The following is a 12,774-nucleotide window of genomic DNA, read 5'->3' as shown; positions in this document are numbered from 1 at the left end:
GGAAACCGATGACGTGGTCGAATCGTTTCCGATTGATTTTCGTCGTGTAGCTACAGCCACAGCTGCTGACCCTGTCCTTGCTACTGTTTTGCGTTTTGTTGCTACGCAATGGCCTTTGTCAAAGTCTCGGATCGAGGATCCGTTGGTTCGCCGATTTTTTGCTCACAAGGAGAGACTTTTTGTTCGACGTGGTGTTTTGTTGTTGCGTTCTGATAATGATCAGTCCAGGGTCGTGGTCCCAGGTTCGTTACAGTCCTCTGTTTTACGGCTTCTTCACCAAGGACATTGGGGTATAGTGCGAACGAAACAACTTGCTCGTCAGCACTGTACTTGGTTCGGAATCGATGCTGCGATTACGAATATGTGTTCTTCTTGCATGGCGTGTGTCGCACAACAATCCGCACCGCCGCGGAAAGTCTTTGCATGGCCAAAAGCCACTTCCCCTTGGCAACGCTTGCACATTGATTTTGCTGGTCCATTCTGGAATGCTCGATGGTTGGTTCTGGTCGATGCCTTCAGTAATTTTCCTTTTGTTGTCCGGATGTCTTCCACGACGTCCTCCGCCACCATCCAAGCGTTGTCTGCTATCTTTTGCATTGAAGGTCTTCCGCAGACTATTGTTTCCGACAATGGCCCACAATTCATGTCCGCAGAATTTCAGTCATTCTGCCAGGCCAATGGTATTCAACATCTGACATCCGCGCCGTTTTCGCCTCAGTCCAACGGTGCCGCTGAACGATTGGTCCAGACTTTCAAGTCACAGATGTTGAAATTGAAAGAGTCGCATTCTCGGGAGGACGCATTGTTGCTCTTTTTGTCTTCGTATCGCTCTCAGCCCCGAGATGGTCGCTCGCCGGCTGAGTTGCTCCACGGTCGTCCTCATCGCACCTTGATGTCTTTGCTGCATCCGCCGCATCAGGTTCCTGTGCAGCGGCAGACTCCCGCTTTTGCTCCAGGCGACGTTGTATTTTATCGCAACTATCGCGGTTCACGGCGTTGGCTCGCAGGGCGCATTCTTCGCTGCCTCGGCCGCGCGATGTATTTGGTTTTGGGGGCCTCTGGTGAGGTGCGTCGGCATCTCAATCAGCTGCGCCTCTGTCGTCGCACGGGTTCTGCCGCTCCCCGTCTGCTTTCATCGACGGTGCCGTCCGGTCAGCGCCCTGGGGACCCATCTACTGGCTCGCCTCATCCCCAGGTGTTACCGACGATGCCTTCCCAAATGCCCCATGGAGACGCGCCGCCGCAGCCGCAGCCGCAGCCGCCGCCGCCGCCGCCGCCGCCGCCGCCTGTTCTCCCGCCGGCGCCGCCCGCATTAGACGCTTCGCTGCAGCCGCCAGGCGCCTCCCAGGGTCACGCGCCGCCGATCGCTTCCCGTGACCAGCTGTCCTCCGCCATGGAACTCCCGACCGCTCCGGACCACATGACGTCATCGCGCGTCGGCTACCCCGACGCAATGGAGTTCGGCACTTCGGCCCCTCATGTTTCTTTACGGGCGCATACACCGCATGTTGACGTGCACCCTGGACTAGCTTTTCAGGCGTTTCCTAGCTCCCCTCGGACCGAATGGCCGGGTGCGGGTGGCACAGCCTCGCCTGTTGTTAGGCTCCCCACCTCGTCGCATACGTCAACATGGGGTCCTCCCCACGGCGGGCGGAAGCCTTATCTCACGACCGTTCGCCGATTTGCGGGGGAGGAATGTGGTGTCACCGCCAGACACCACACTTGCTAGGTGGTAGCTTAAATCGGCCGCGGTCCATTTAGTACATGTCGGACCCGCGTGTCGCCACTGTGTGATCGCAGACCTAGCGCCACCACAAGGCAGGTCTCGAGAGACGATATAGCACTCGCCCCAGTTGTACGAGGAGATTGCTAGCGACCATACGGACGAAGCCTTCCTCTCATTTGCCGAGAGCCAGTTAGAATAGCCTTCTGCTAAGTCCATGGCTACGACCTAGCAAGGCGCCATTAGCCTTACCTACTTTGAGAGTTATAGTATAAATGTCTCAAGAAGAATGCTGTAGTCATCAAATAATAAAGTTAAGTATAAAGCAGCTACGTACTTTTCTTGCTACCATTCAATAGTTATCCTGTTCCAGAATTGACGCCCGTCGGCGTGAGTGTGTACGCGTGCCTTTCTATCGGCTACCCGTCACTGTGGACTGGCTGCCTTGTCAGTCCACTTCAGTTTGTGGCTTCCGTTGGTTATCCTGCAGACATCCCATAGGAAGTCAATTTCTTCCCAAACTCGCTGTAGCATTGCAGGTGTAACTTGCTCAGTGGTGGTGTAAATTCATGCTCTAAGTTCAGGTAGAGAAGCTGGCACATGAGGTGCAAACACGATATCTTTGATGAATTGCCATTATAAAAAAATCGAGTGTTGTTAAGTCTGGGGAATGTAGGGGCCATGCAATTGGCGCATCACGGCCAGTCCATTGACCTGGAAAGCGGTCACTGAGAAAATCCTGGACGTCAGCCAGATAGTGCCTGAAGTAAACATTTCGTTCTTGGTCATCCTCATCGATCTATGGTATCAAAAATTGTAGCATATCCAGGTACACTATCCCGCTGATGGTTCTCTGACGGAAAAAAAGTGGTCGTACACTTCGATCTTGCCCAATGCACAAACAACGTTCAGTTTAGGGCTATCACGAACATGTTGCAATGTTCGATGTGGATTTTTACTGCACCAAATCCTACAATTATGTGTGTAAACGTTCCCACTTAAGTCCGCAGCTCGTGGTCGTGCGGTAGCGTTCTCGCTTCCCACGCCCGGGTTCCCGGGTTCGATTCCCGGTGGGGTCAGGAATTTTCTCTGCCTCGTGATGACTGTGTGTTGTATGATGTCCTTAGGATGGTTAGGTTTAAGTAGTTCTAAGTTCTAAGCGATTGATGACCTCAGAAGTTAAGTCCCATAGTGCTCAGAGCCATTTGAGCCGTTGCCACTTAAGTGAAAAGTCGACTCGTCAGAAAAGATGATTTTGTCCAAGGAATGTTCATCATGATGTAACCGATTTAACACATCCACACAGAAGTTCATGCGAGCAATTTTATCAGTGTCTTTTATTGCATGTACGATCGTCAGTCCCTACGGTTTCAAATGCGAACAGTTTCTCAACACACGCCGTACAGTCGTATGTGGGATTTGCGGTTCACGAGATGCACGCCAGATCGATTTCGTACAACTGTTGACAAAACGTTGTCTCACTCGATTAGCGACTTCGTCAGATATGCTCGGACGACCTGATGATTTACCGTGTCTTAAAATGGTTCAAATGCCTCTGAGCACTATGGGACTCAACTGCTGTGGTCATCAGTCCCCTAAAACTTAGAACTACTTAAACCTAACTAACCTAAGGACATCACACACATCCATGCCCGAGGCAGGATTCGAACCTGCGACCGTGGCAGCAGCGCGGCTCCGGACTGGAGCGCCTAGAACCGCGCGGCCACCGAGGCCGGCTACGTCCCTGTTTCTACAGAACATTTATGCCACTCATAAATTGTAGCCTACTAGGAGGTTCTTTAGCGTACTTGGTACAGAAATTACTCTGAACTGTGACGCCGACTTCGATTCTTGAAACCAATACACACAGCAAGCACACTCGGGTCGAGTAAAGGGAATCATCTTCAACGGAACTGCCGCTAGCGCTCTTTATGGTGCGATTCGGCACTAGCGAACTACGCACAACAAAACTCGATGTAGTTCCCTACAAACTGAGACTACAATCACCTCTGTAGGTACTATGAATTAATTTATATGAATTTCCAAAATTGTAAACCCCTTTTTGAAACACCCTGTATATAGTTTACGGGTCTAGCTCGTATATAGTTGGTTCACCATAAGATTAACAGAGGGCAGTAGCTTGCATACATGTTACAATCTCAAAATCAACAGCGGTTATGGTTCTCAGCGCTTCTTTTTATTTCACGCATGTATGTTTCCTTTTTTTGTTGTTACTTTCCTTTCCCTTATCTCAGTTCCTTTGCAATATAATTTGTGGCTATGTAATTAGTTCCGTGAACTGCGGTGGTATTCTGTCGCCTGTTTACTTCTGATATCGCCTCTAACATGGGAAACTCCTCATCCCACCAACTCGTTTTTTGTGGTATGATGGTTCAGTGGATAGCCCGACAGAAACAGGAAGGAGGTGTACTGAGCTGTGAAAAAAAAAAGCAAATATAAGAAGTGAATGGTTGAAGATCAAGTGTAATACTGAGCGCAGCTAATTTTCTTCACAACATTATGAATTGCCCGTTCGGCCATTAAAGTGTTTGTTCTCTTTCTATAGTTTTAACAGTTGTCATACAACACATTGGTTATAGGATATGAGTCATGTGGTAAGAATACGTTACCGTCACAAGTAAACGTGACGAGTAGTGAGAGCAGGCGAGATACCATACAAACGTCTAACAGAAATGAAAACAACAAATAAACGCGTGTGGACTATGTCACAACTAAGGAATTCAAGATTCAAAACGGAACACAACTTCAAATAACGTTAGAAACATGTGTTTCGGCGGAGTACAGAGAAACTGTGTGATTGTGAAACTGTAGCGTTCATTTGTTGCAGCTTATGTGACAAACTATTATGTTTTCGTTTCCTTAAGAGTGATCACATTCATATGAAGACCTAAATCGGGCAAGGAGGCGTATCTCACTCACTCACCAGGCGTACAAATTACATATCACACACGTGCTGTCACTAATGTCGTGTATGACACACCAGACGTGTTTTCCGGGGAGGATTCGGTTGACTTGTCTCCTTGTCATCAAACGCTTGCGGTTCTCATTCGAAAGCCACTTCCTTGCGGCTGCTAATAGAGTAGTTGTGCAGAAACAACTGCCGTTATAGGCCTCGTCCTTACTCCCCAGTGTTGCAAAGGGACGTTACACCACGATACGGACACAAATTTGAATACGGCTAACAGTGGAAAAAAAAGGAGAAAGTTTTTGGCACGTGGGAGGCTCGAACACAGCTCGCCCGCCTGATAACACCATGACCACATTTTTTTATGTAGGGTAAAGGAATAGAAGGAAAGATTTCGGGGAATATCAGGTCTTAAATGGCTACACAGGATAATTGAAATGGCGTGGGAGTCGGGACTAGTTCCACCAGACTGGACGAAAGCAGCAATCACACCAATCTTTAAACATGGAAACAGAAAAGATTGTAACAATTACAGAGGTATCTTTAATCAGCGTTGTGGGTAAAATCTTCTCAGTTATTTTTGAAAGGAAAGTGCGAGTATTAGTTGACGACAAATTGGATGAAAATCAGTGTGGATTTAGGCCTCTTAGAGGTTGTCAGGACCAGATCTTTAGCTTACGGCAAATAATGGAGAAGTGTTTCGCGTGGAACAGGGAATTGTATCTATGCTTTATAGATCTAGAAAATGCATATGACCGGGTTACTAGGAGGAAGTTATTGTCTGTTCTACGAGATTATGGAATAGGAGGCAAACTTTTGCAAGCAATTAAAGGTCTTTACATAGATAGTCAGGCAGCAGTTAGAGTTGACAGTAAATTGAGTTCGTGGTTCAGAGTAGTTTCAGGGGTAAGACAAGGCTGCAACCTGTCTCCACTGTTGTTCATATTATTTATGGATCATATGTTGAATACAATAGATTGCCTGGGTGAGATTAAGATATGTGAAAGCAAAATAAGCAGTCTCGCATATGCAGATGACTTAGTTGTGATGGCAGCTTCGATTGAAAGTTTGCAAAGTAATATTTCAGAGCTAGATCAGAAATGTAAGGGCTATGGTATGAAGATTGGCATCTCCAAAACGAAAGTAATGTTAGTGGGAAAGAAATATAAACGGATTGAGTGCCAAATAGGAGGAACAAAGTTAGAATAGGTGGACGGTTTCAAGTACTTAGGATACATATTCTCACAGGATGGCAACATAGTGAAAGAACTGGAAGCGAGGTGTAGCAAGACTAATGCAGTGAGCGCTCAGCTACGATCTACTCTCTTCTGCAAGAAGGAAGTCAGTACCGAGACTAAGTTATCTGTGCACCGTTCAATCTTTCGACCAACTTTGTTGTATGGGAGCGAAAGCTGGGTGGATTCAGGTTACCTTATCAATAAGGTTGAGGTTACGGATATGAAAGTAGCTAGGATGATTGCAGGTACTGGTAGATGGGAACAATGGCAGGAGGGTGTCCACAATGAGGAAATCAAAGAAAAATTGGGAATGAACTCTATAGATGTAGCAGTCAGGGTGAACAGGCTTAGATGGTGGGGTCAAATTACACGCATGGGAGAAGCAAGGTTACCCAAGAGACTAATGGGTTCAGCAGTAGATGGTAGGAGGAGTCGGAGTAGACCAAGGAGAAGGTACCTGGATTCGGTTAAGAATGATTTTGAAGTAATAGGCTTAACATCAGAAGAGGCGCCAATGTTAGAACTGAATAGGGGATCATGGAGGAATTTTATAAGGGGGACTATGCTCCAGACTGAACGCTGAAAGGCATAATCAGTCTTAAATGATGATGATGATGATCTCGGGGGCTCGACGATGTTTCCATCGTCAAACAGGATCATATGGAAGGGGTAAATGGCCACAGGAGAATATTCACTTATTTATTGACAAAAAGCAACCCACATTTCCCGTTACTTGTCTCTGAAAGAAAGAAAAATAAAGACAAACCTACACTTCCGTAACAGTTCTGTTACACTTCTGTAACACGCGGCGTCGATACTCTATGGATGCCGCCGCCTCCCCCATTTTCATGGCATGTTTTACCGTCATCTGTTCGTCTCCTTCTCTGAATGTATCAAATCTATCTCTTGCAATGGATAATCCAGCTATGGGGCGGATCGTGGAAGATGCTCTGCAAAATGTTCGAAAAGTGTTGACTGTACTTAGGGTTTTTCACAGTAGCACAATGACGATCGTTTGAACAGTTTCAAAAATCCGTGAGTTCTATAACACCACCTCCAAATAAATGATGAACCGCGTGACCTCCGATCCACATGACAGCGTAGTCTTTCGTCCTCGGGTAATAAACAGCGTCTGGTTAGAGGAGAATGCGGGGGATCGACATAAGAGGGCGTCATCCATAAAAAGACAGATGTCATTAAATGTTTAGTGTCAATCGTCAGCATCGATTACATCATCTTAAAAATTCGTGTGATTTTATCGTAATCAGAAATAATATGGACAAAATTAATTGAACTATCGATTTGAAAACAACTAACAAGAGGAGGCCACGACATTTGGAATGCGGATTTACTGCAAACTTCGTACACTCGTAGTACTCCATGAGGACAACAAAATCTGTAAGCAGTAGAGCGTACTTCTCAAGCGTTATTGAGAAAATCGCAAGATAATTTCGGTAGTTAAATATGTAACCTGTGCATGGCCGTTATTATCACAAAGCCGCGGTCGTTATTAACACGAAGCGGTGGCAGCTAAGTGCTTAGGGTCCAAACCCCGTAATTTTTTTTTTTACTTCACAGTCATATACATATATACATATATATATATATATATATATATATATACACACATATATATATATGTATGTATATATATATATATATATATATATAGAATATGACTGTGCTGTAAAAAAAGGGTAACGAATGTGACTCGATGCACCGACCTACTATCTACGATTACAGGGCTTTTTTTTCCATTTTGTTCGTTATTGATCGTTGTGTTTGGTCGTTGTGGACGTTGCAAGACATCCTGTTCAAGTTCAGTGGTTGATCCTTCCACTCAGATTTTTATTACAGAGGCCAACCGGCTCTCTGACCGAACACACTGAGCTACCGTACCGGCATTATTATTCCTTTTTAACTCAGTTTTTTTATTACAGAGGGTAGCTAACCCTCTGACCGAGGACACTGAGTTACCGTGCCGAAAAGAAATAATAATGCCGGCACGGTAGCTCAGCGTGTTCGGCCAGAGAGCTGGTTGGCCTCTGTAATAAAAAACTGAGTGGAAGCATCAACCACCGAACTTGAATAGGATGTCTTGCAACGTCCGCAACGACCAAACACAACGATCAATAACGAACAAAATGGAAAAAAAGCCCTGTAATCGTAGGTAGTAGGTCAGTGCATCGAGTCACATTCGTTACCCTTTTTTTACAGCACAGTCATAATATATATATATATATATATATATATATATATACTGTCTGACTTTATGCGTTTATATGGTGCAGAGACCTGGACATTGAGAAAGGAAGATGAAAGAAGATTGGAGGCACTAGAGATGTAGATATGGAGAAGACTGGAAAAAGTGAAATGGGAAGACCGAGTAATGAATGAAGAAGTATTAAGAAGGGTTGGAGAAGAAAGAACCATGCTGAAAGTCATCAGAAAGAGAAAACAGAACTGGATTGGACATTGTTTGAGGAGCGACTGTTTATTGAAGGAAGGAATAGAAGGAATAGTGGAGGGAAGAAGGGGAGGAGGAAGAAGAATATGTCAAATGCTGGACAATATCAAAGGAGACAAATATTCAGAAATGAAAAGACTGGCTATGAACAGACAAAAGTGGAAGAGGCTTAACCCATGACAAGACCTGCCGTAGGGCAGAATACCATACCACTACTACTTATGCGTTTGGCCGTTTACAAGTCGATAGTTACGAATATTGTATTATCTGTGATAATAAAACTTTGTAGACTGCCAAATAACATTGTAAATGTAATAAAAGTTCTTCTGATTACACGTATTTTTCCCGTTATATCAACTGTAACATAAATAGTAAAGAATATGACTGTGTTGGAAAGAAAAGAAAAAAAGTCACGAACAGGACTCGATCCAGCGACCAACCACCTACGATTACGGGGCTTGGACGCTAACCACTTAGCTACCGCCCCTTCGTGTTAATAACGACCGCCGCTTTGTGATAATAACTGCCACGCAGAGGTACATATTTGACTACCGAAATTATCTTGCGATTTTCTCAGTAACGCTTGAGAAGTACGCGCTACTGCTTACACATTTTGTTGTCCTCATGGAGTACTAGGAGTATACGAACTTAGCAGTAAATCTGCGTTCCAAACGTCATGGCCTCCCCTTGTAAGTCGATAGTATTAGCTCTCTCCATCCAGTATATTTACACAAACGATCCTCCACCTTTATCCAGTTACTGTCGTTTCGCCCATTATGAAGAAAAACATTAGATGATCGAACCTGTATTTGGGCATACTGTCATTCTCACTAAAAAAGATTAGGTACACGTATGTTACCATGTTTTATTAGTTTGCTATGGATAACGTTAATTACATTTACGGTAAGTTTGTCACACTGATCGGTCTGCCACCCTGCACTCAACGCAGAACATTTTCTCGGAGAGGTACTTGTTACTGCATTGTACTTTTTTCTCTGCTGTGTGCGTCTCTACGTATTCCGAGTAGACACAGCTGAGACAAAGTACCTGATGTTCTCTGCAAGCATAAACAGAGATGCTAAAGCAGTTGCATTACGGATGGTACTCTATACCAAATCAGCAACAGTGAAACAGCCAATTACTCTGAAGCGCCAGAGAAACTGGTATAGGCATGCATATTCAAAAACAGAGAGATGTAAACAGGCAGAATATGGAGCTGCGGTCGGCAACGCCTATATAAGACAACAAGTGTCTGGCGCAGTTGTTAGACAGGTTACTGTTGCTACTATGGTAGGTCATCAAGATTTAAGTGAATTTGGACGTGGTGTCATAGTTGGCGCACGAGTGATGGGATACAGCACTCCGACTTAGTGATGAAGTGGACATTTTCCCGTACGACCATTTCACCACTGTTCTGAATATCACGAATCCGGGAAAACATCAAATCTCCGACATCGCTGCTGCCGGAGAAAGATCCTGCACGAATGGGACCAACGACGACTGGAGAGAATCGTTCATCGTGATAGAAGTGCAATCCTTCCGCAAATTTCTGCAGATTTCAATGCTGGGCCATCAAGAAGTGTCAGCGTGCCAACCGTTCAACGAAACATAATCGATATGGACTTTCGGAGCCGAAGGCCCACTCGTGTAGCCTTGATGACTGCACTACACAAAGCTTTACGCCTCCTCTGGGTCCGTCAACACCGACATTGGACTGTTGATTGCTGGAAGCATGTTGCCTGGTCGGTGTACAGGTATGGAGACAAGCTCATGAATCCATGGACTCTGCACGTCAACAGGGGACTGTTCAAGTAGTTGGAGGCTCTGTAATGGAGTGGGCGTGTGCAGTTGGAGTGATATGGGCCCCCTGATACGTCTAGATAAGACTCTGACAGGTACATAAGTATCTTCGCAGAACGTGCGGTTCGGAGGCTTGTCTGCTCTGTAGAGCGGTATAGACGGTGATCTGTGGCATCTCTACCGAGTGAGCATAATTCTGGTGCCGCACAATTGTTTCGGAGCACACCGTTCATCGTACATTGGTGAACATGCTGCTCCGTAGCAGACCACACCTGCGTGTTCGCATGTTGACCCAACAACATCGTCAGTTACGATTGCAAAGGGCGCGGGACCATCAGGATTCGACAGTTGGTCAGTCAATCACATTTTTGCTACACTAAGTCGATGGTCGCCTCCACAAACGCCGTCGTCGAGGTGAACGGCGGCTCGAAGCGTGCAGCGCGCCACGAACGCAGGCTGGTGGCAGCAGCATTACGCTATGGGAGACATTCTCCTGCCCTCCCGTGGGACCTGTGGTGTGAGCGTGTGGGTGCTATTCTGTTATTCTGCGCAACGGATTAATCTGAGATGTACCCTTTACCCTGTGGCTCCTGCAAGATGCAATTTCCACCCCCACGCTTCTACAGAAGTCAGACAGATGCTCCTAACGTTCTAAAGAGAAATGCCTGAAAAACTTTCAGCAACAAATACCTTCTGGAGTCGTCCGCTGGAAGGAAATGACACAAAAATTCACAATATTTCTTACGTAACTAGTGGGATACTTGGGTACTGGAGTAGTGGTAGTTAGTGTAAGGAAAACATAAACTAACGAAAATTATTATTATTATTATTTTTTTTTTTTTTTTTTTTTTTTTTTTTTTTTTTTGCAAAAATTGTGAGAAATCACAATGGCACTTTTAGTTATGAACTGAACAAGTTATTTCAGGGTTCTTTTTGGAATGTGAAGTTACCTCTTAAGGATAGGATTCGCTAATGAAATTTCTATACAAAGTTTAAGATTGTCATTGACTTGGCAGAATCGCTGAGAGCCACGCCTACTCAACTTGAATAATTATCTGTTAGAATGTTGCTAGGTACGGTCGAGGCTGTCACGTGTGAAATGCAGTGAAGTGTACTGTTGTGGAGAAATATGGGGCTGTAGCGCACAATACCGTAAGCTGTGATCACTGCTGTCTGCGCCGCTCGCTGCTGACAAATAAGATAACTCTCATTCTGTCTGGATTGACTTTCGCCAATCAAACTCTCCCTACACCTTGATGAAGTCAAGGACTCCTATTCGCCCCTAGTCTAACTATTGGCGTGGTACACCGGTCAGATAACCAGTCCACCGTGATGCCACTAAAAAATTCGCTTGCAGGCGTTTAACTATAACTCTCTCCGTTCACACCGCACAATAAGCGTCGCAGCCAACACAGTGAACGACGCTTAACCGCAAGGACTCAATACACAGTCGCACTCCGATTGGCTCTCGACAGAGGTGCTCCCCCAGTGAAGTACTGAGGAGAGACATGTTCCTCGCTCCAAGAGCGACAATGGAACGGCCCCTCTCCACGCCAGACGTGAAGGGGTATATCTTTCGGTCTCTTCATTTACTCCTTCAGCTCAAGGCGTCAGGAATATCGTCTGCCTATCAGCATTGCTCTTCTAAAACGGGAGAATGACGTTTCGTTTAAGGCGACCAATTCGGAAATCTGTAGCATCGGCGTTTGGCGTTTGCTGTCTCCCTGTGAAAACCTCTGAAACTGCGTGCTATGTTTGTATAGGATGCGTAGGCTGGGCGCTCCCACACAATGTATCGGAATTTGCTTTTAAGCCGAACACGGGGTCGTTCTCCCTTTGACTCGGGCAAACTCTGTCTGCTCTACGGGCGGTTGCCGGCCGACGTAGACGGGTTGACTCGTCCTCTGAAGGGACTGGCCTCCTGGCGTGCGGTTGCCTTTCCCGAACTAAAAGCTTTTGTGACCGTCGTGTCTCGAATGTGTGTGTGTGTACGCCAGGCTCGAGTATTTCAACCTCGGTGCGCACTCGCGATTTACTTGTTATTTGCATATCGGTTACATGAATTCATACAAAATTGACTTTATCTTATCGAGTTTGGGTTCGAATGAAGCGTCTTGATGTGCGGAATATGATTGTGAGGGCGTAATGTGTAAGGAATGAAGGTCAGGAGACCACGACGTCTTACAGTGGTAATAGTCGATGACATGCAGACAACTGCGAACCACCTGCATCCTTTCTTACTCGATGTCTTCCCCAACGGCGATGTCATGTCTCAGCTGTGTAACTGTCCACGTCTTGTGGAGCCACAACCGCGCTACTGTGGTTTGAGGAGCATCATAGTGAACTCACGTTTGCTGTCTCGGCGACGAAATCTCCTGATGTAAATCCCATGCAACCCATCTGGGTCGCTGTCTGGTGCATCACTGCGTACGCAATTCAGCGGCCTGTCATTTAGGCGAATTGCATATACATCTAATGCCACATTCCTCCACAAACCTACCAACAAACTGTCGGATCCCTGACACGCAGAATCAGTGATGTATTTCGTTCCAAACACGGACGAGCAAGTTATTACGCAGGTGGTCATAATGTTTTGACTCATCAATTTATGCTCACTGTT

The sequence above is a fragment of the Schistocerca serialis genome, unplaced genomic scaffold, assembly GCF_023864345.2.
Source record: "Schistocerca serialis cubense isolate TAMUIC-IGC-003099 unplaced genomic scaffold, iqSchSeri2.2 HiC_scaffold_1393, whole genome shotgun sequence".
Lineage (NCBI taxonomy): Eukaryota > Metazoa > Arthropoda > Insecta > Orthoptera > Acrididae > Schistocerca > Schistocerca serialis.
Note: the sequence above shows the minus strand (reverse complement) of the source record.